This window comes from Coenobita brevimanus, chromosome 52 (genome assembly GCF_032717465.1).
Source record: "Coenobita brevimanus isolate Jiangsu-jjx chromosome 52, ASM3271746v2, whole genome shotgun sequence".
Taxonomy (NCBI): domain Eukaryota; kingdom Metazoa; phylum Arthropoda; class Malacostraca; order Decapoda; family Coenobitidae; genus Coenobita; species Coenobita brevimanus.
In genome coordinates, this window is record NC_137005.1 from 7,651,695 (window position 1) to 7,657,811 (window position 6,117).

Below are 6,117 nucleotides of genomic sequence, written 5' to 3' on the forward strand. Positions count from 1 at the left end.
TTCTCTCTTCACTCTTCTAGTCTTTCTTCCTCTCTCGCTTCCCTCTTCCGCTCACTCACACGTTCATTCTCCCTCTGCATTCTACTTTCCCTCTCCCCAGTTTTCATCCACTTGTTTTCCTAAGCTTCCCCCCCTCCCCCCCCCTCTCTCTCTCTCTCTCTCTCTCTCTCTCTCTCCTTCCCAACCCCTCCACCTCCTGAATTTTCCTCCAACATTCCTCCCTACCTCTCCACCTTCCCTTACACCTCCTCCATTTCTTCCTCAACCCCTCTCCTCTCCCTCCTCTTCCTAGCTATCCCTTCTCCTCTTTCCTCCATCCCTTCACTAACCCACTCCTGCCCATCCATCCACACTATCCCTCCTTTAATCCCGCCCCCTTCCTCCTCGACTCACACCCTCTCACTTTCCACTCCCTCTACATCCTTCCACCCTCCCCTTTCTCCACACTCTCTCCACAACTTGCCTACCATCCCTCTCCCCTTCCCTCTATCTCTTTACCCTCCCCCTGTCTCTCCACCCCCCATAGCACCTCCTTCCCTCCTCTACCCCCTCCCCCGACTGCACCTCCCTCCCTCCTCTACCCCTCCCCTCACAGCACCGGAAGTGGCCGCCCCTCTCACCCTCAACAACATTATCAACTTCATTTTCTAAACACTTTTAATCCGGATTGTGGCCAGGGACAGAAATGAGTGAAATTAAGTAAGTAATCCCTGAAACGACTAGGTATAGAAAATGAGTAGTCCGCTGGGATTTTTTTTTTTTTTTTAATGCAGGAAAAAGTATAAGCTCTTTCGCATCTTCATTCTTATCTTGTCCTCTCTCTCTCTCTCTCTCTCTCTCTCTCTCTCTCTCTCTCTCTCTCTCTCTCATTTAATGCAGAGAGAGGCAACCAAAAGATGAAGTTTGTCAATTTCCTCCCATCCAGAGAAAGTACAATTAAACAGAACCGTGTTAAAGGTCCGTCTATTTCCATATTCGTAGCCAGAAAGAGAGGACAAAAAAAAACAAAAGAAAAATAAGCAAAAAAAGGAAAAGAGAAAAAAGAAAGAAGGGAAAAAAAGGAAAAAGAAAGGAAAAAATAAAACAAAAAATAAAAGAGAAGAAAAAGAAAAGAAAAAAGAAAGAGAAAAAAGAAAATAAAAAAACAAGAAAAAGGAATGACACGAAAAAGAAAAGAAAAAAGAAAAAGAAAAGAAAAGAGAAAAAACACACGAAAAAAGAAAAGAAAAAGAAAAACGAAAAACAGAAAAGACAAATAAAAGAAAAAGACAAATGTTTACAAGCAACACTTTATACACGAGACAGACACAGACAAAACACAAGTACACAGACAAAGAGACAGAAAAGAGACAGACAGAACAAACCATTTAAAATCCTTAGAAATTACAAGAGACAGAAATTAAAAAAAAATATATTAAACTTACACAGGAGCCAAATTAAGCAACAGGTAGACAGGTGGTTAACTAAAATGCAAATACACATAAAAATCTGACTGACAAACAAACACATGTACAAATATAAATGGCAAACCAGAGACAGACGGACAGACAGATTGACAGACAGACAGACAGATAGATAGAGGGCTAGATAGATAGATAGATAAATAGATAGACAAAATAAACGAAATCAAGAAAACTCTAGGTACAATTCTCTCGGTTTCATTTCATTTCCCATAACCTCTATTTTCGAGAATATAAAAAAAAATAGAGAGAGAGAGAGAGAGAGAGAGAGAGAAAATGCTTCACACTCAACTTACACGCGAGAAATATTCACGATAAATTTCTGCATCCAGTCGTCGAGGGAGAGAGAGAGAGAGAGAGAGAGAGAGTTTGCACACAGTTTCGCGTTTATTTTTGAGATGCATTTTGGATATTTCGACACACAATCATTTTCCAACATATTCACTATTTTTTTTTCCTCCCTTTTTTTAATACATGCTACAGAGTTACATGTATTCATTAATTTTAATTGTTTATATAAAATTGTTGAATGATTCGCCAGAGAGGATGAAATACGGGAGTGGGACGAAAAATGATGAAGAATATTGTGCTGAGTTTATTTCTGGATGTGTTGTTGTTGTTATTGTTACTGTTATTGTTATTATTATTATTATTATTATTATTATTATTATTATCTTATTATTACTATTACTATAATTACTACTATCATCATCACCATTATTATTATTGTTATTATTATTATTATTAATATTATTATTATTATTCCTGTTGTTTTTGTTGTTGCTATGATGATGACGATGATGATGATGACGTGACGACGATGATGACGAGAGAGAGAGAGAGAGAAAGAGAGAGAGAGAGTCGGAGTCATACAGGTGTCAATCGCACTCCCACACACACGCGTCCTTATCACTCGCCACAAAATTCGTCTTAATTATGATCCCTGTCCCCACCTTTAAGAAGTCTCTCGCCCTCCTTACCTGGCCGAGACGTGGCCCTATCAACACGTCAATCACTCGGCCCAGGTGAGACAAGGTGAGCCAAGGAGGGAGCTGAGACGGGTGACAAGTTCCTGGCAACATCACCCTCGCCCCGACACCCTGAGATCAACTTTGACAAACAGGGGTGGATGCCTGCCCTGCGGTGGGGTGACAGGGAGATAGGCAGGCGTAAAATGCTCTGGCTCCACACACACACACACACACACACACACACACACACACACACACACACACACACACGCAGAGTTAGAGAGAGAGAGAGAGAGAGAGAGAGAGACAGACAGACAGGCAGACAGACAGACAGAGGGCTTGATTTTTTAAGTAATTTTATTTTGCCACGAAAAAATATTTTGGATAAAGCGTGTGGAATTTAAACATGCAATTTTTATCACTGTTTAAAATTGTTGATGATGATGATGATGATGATGATGATGATTAATGATGATGATGATGATGATGATAACCTAGCGGGATTAAGGCGTCTGGCTATGGATACGTAGAAAGACATTATTCATACAAATCCTATTCGCATCAATATTCACGGGCTTCTATGACTCGGCTGAATAAAATCGTCTGGCACTGACTGGAATTAAATACGAGAGAAATAACGACCAGGACGGGGGCTTTAGTGGGATTGATTCTAACATTATCAGCCCCTGGAGGGATTTCCTGAACTGAGAAAAATTGTCTGAGGTTAACCAGGTGGAAGTAAGAATAAAAGAAAGACCCTGTACTTAAAGAGTTAAAAGAATATAATTAACATCCACGATAATGTTAATAACCAAGATATAAATTACACCTTACACGATTTTTGAGTTTTGGGCGAATTTCTGTTTTTTCCAGTTTTTTTTACGATTTTTTCTTGTGTTTCATGGCTTTTTTTCTTCTAATTAAGTTATATATTGCGACTTTAGCTGCGATTTTTATTGGCACTATTTTTCCCAGTCAATTTTTGCCCTTCCCCCCTCCCCCCTCCGTCTCCCCCCGTCGCCTAGTCTATGGGTATCTATGAATTTTCGTTATATCTGGCGATTTTGGCGATATTTTGGCGATCAGGAAGGCGATTTTTCCTCATACTATCACTCCCCCCCTCCCCTCAACTCCTGCCCCCCTCCCCTCATCTCCCCCTCCCCTCTCTATCTCTCTCTATCTTCACTGACATCCTCTACATTCACCCCCCACCATCCTTATCTCACTAATCACTCTCTTCCCTTCCCTTCTTCCCCTCTGCTCATGTCTGTCTGCGCTGTCGTAAAAATTGTCTCTTACTTTCTCTCTTACGTTTTCTAATTCTCTCTCTCTCTCTCTCTCTCTCTCTCTCTCTCTCTCTCTCTCTCTCTCTCACACACACTTACGCTTCCATACCGCATCCTACCACACTGCCATGCCCTCGCCCTACTTTCGTCATTAATGCTTCACTTCCTTACTCTGCCAGTCTGTCAAATACTGCCCCTTCCACCCTCCCACTTCCACCCTGCCCCTGCCGCTTCCACCCTACCCTCACAGACTCATTTCACCCTGCATCTTCCACCCCATCCAGCTGTTCTCCCCTGTGGCCTCCCTCCCACTTTTTTATTTTTTTTCTCTCTCTCTCTCTCTCTCTCTCTCTCTCTCTCTCTCTCTCTCTAGCCCTGCCACCCTTTCTGCTTGCTTCATTTCTAAACAATTCTAAGGACTTCCCTCATACTCTTCCACCCTGCTTTTTCTTTCCTTGCCATATTCTTTCTTCCTTTCCCTACCCTTCCCTACTCTGTCCTTCCCTGTCTTTCCATGCCATGCTCTTCCTTTCCCTACTCTTCCCTACAGTGTTCTTCCCTGACATACCCTTCAATACTCCTTCCTTCCCTGCCCTTCCCTTCCTTGCCCTTCCCTTCCCTGTTCTACCCTTCCCTTCCCTGCCCTTCCCTTCCTGTCCTGATTTGCCCTACCTTTCCCTACTCTATCTTTCCTTACCCTACCTTGTCCTTCCCTGCCCTGTCCTCCTCTACCCTGTCCTGTCCTGCCTTGCTTTTTCCTGTCCTGTATGCGAATTTGACGTAGGGGAGACGCTTAGAACTGGAGTTAGGTGTTGCCCTCAATGCCTCCTTCACTACTAGCTTTCCTTCATCTCTTGGTACTTTCCTTAATATCAATAAAACATTACATTAACCATTTAAATCGGATGGCGCATTTTCACGTTTTAATCACAGTAAACCCGGACGATTTTTTTAACTTCTGTGACACCATTTGCAGTGACAGGGTTTAAAATAGTCGCCATTAGCCCATCCACAACCTAAGTTCTCCTCCTCAGCTAAATATACTTCGCTGAAACTAACACTATAATACACGGCATCGAACTGAAAGGGTCAGAGTAGTATCCTTTCTTAGCATTTATCTTGGCGTGGTCCATCATTCCCCCCAGCGTACCTGAAATCAATTTGCCCGAGACCCCCCTTAATTACGAGTGACTGGGAATAATGTGTTAATTAATGTTATCATCAGGTGGAGGTCTTAGCGAGTCACTGTAAAATGCTAACAAGAAGCCATTTCCTGCCCCCAGTTAGGTGTGTGGGGAGGGGAGTGTGTGTGTGTGTGTGTGTGTGTGTGTGTGTGTGTGTGTGTGTGTGTGTGTGTGTGTGTGTGTGTGTGTGCGCGCGCGCGCGCCCTGTGTAATGACGTCGTTATGGTGGGTGTTATAAAATGATAAGAGGGTGGAGAGCGCAGTGTGTATAAAAGACAGAGTATGCAGCCTTCCTACTGACTTACACTCATACACACTACACGTTACACAAACTAAACATATGCACACACTTCGGCACTGTTCTTTTACACAGATTACACACCTCTTACACAGACTACACACTTCTTTAAGACTACACACATTACAAAGACTGCACATATTACACTCCCTTCATGTCTTCAGTAACAGGTATATTACACTTTGTGTGTGTGTGTGTGTGTGTGTGTGTGTGTGTGCGTGTGTGTCATGCGGACGGGGGTGTGCGAACGAAGAGACACGCAATGGACCGGACAAGGCAAGATGTCAAAATAGAGAATAATAGGGCAAGGCAAGGCATGGCAGGGCAGGACAAGGCAGGGTAGAGAAGAATGGGGAAAGGTTGCAGGGAAGGGTGGCAGGGCACGGCAGGGCAGGGAAGAGAAGGGTAGGACAAGGTAGGGGAGAACTGTAATGTAGAGAAGGACAGAGCAAGGCAGGGAGGACCAGATGGCAGGACAAGAAAGAGTTGCAGATGCGAGATAAACAGGAAAAGAGGGGTGGACAGGGTAAGGAAGGGCAGATCAGTTCAGAGACGGGGAAATGGCAGAGGACAGATGGATGGTAGAGTGAGGATGGGCATGCCACAGGAGAGCTTCAGGTTAGGAAAGCGAGGGACAGGGCAGAGAGAGGTTGTAAAGCAGGAAAGGAAAGGAAGGAAAGGAATATCGCAAAAGGAAAAGAGGAAGATGATACATGGGTTGAAAATACGCACAGAATAATAGTTATCGTAGAATGGGAGAGTTGATGAATCACTGCAACTAAGGCTAAGATTATACTGAGGTTCTGCTGACATAACAACCTTGGATGAATATCAAGAAGAGACGAAGAAAAGAGAGGCAGATGAATAACTAGAACTCACATGATAAACACTGGATAAAAAGGGAAAAAGTGCCTAATG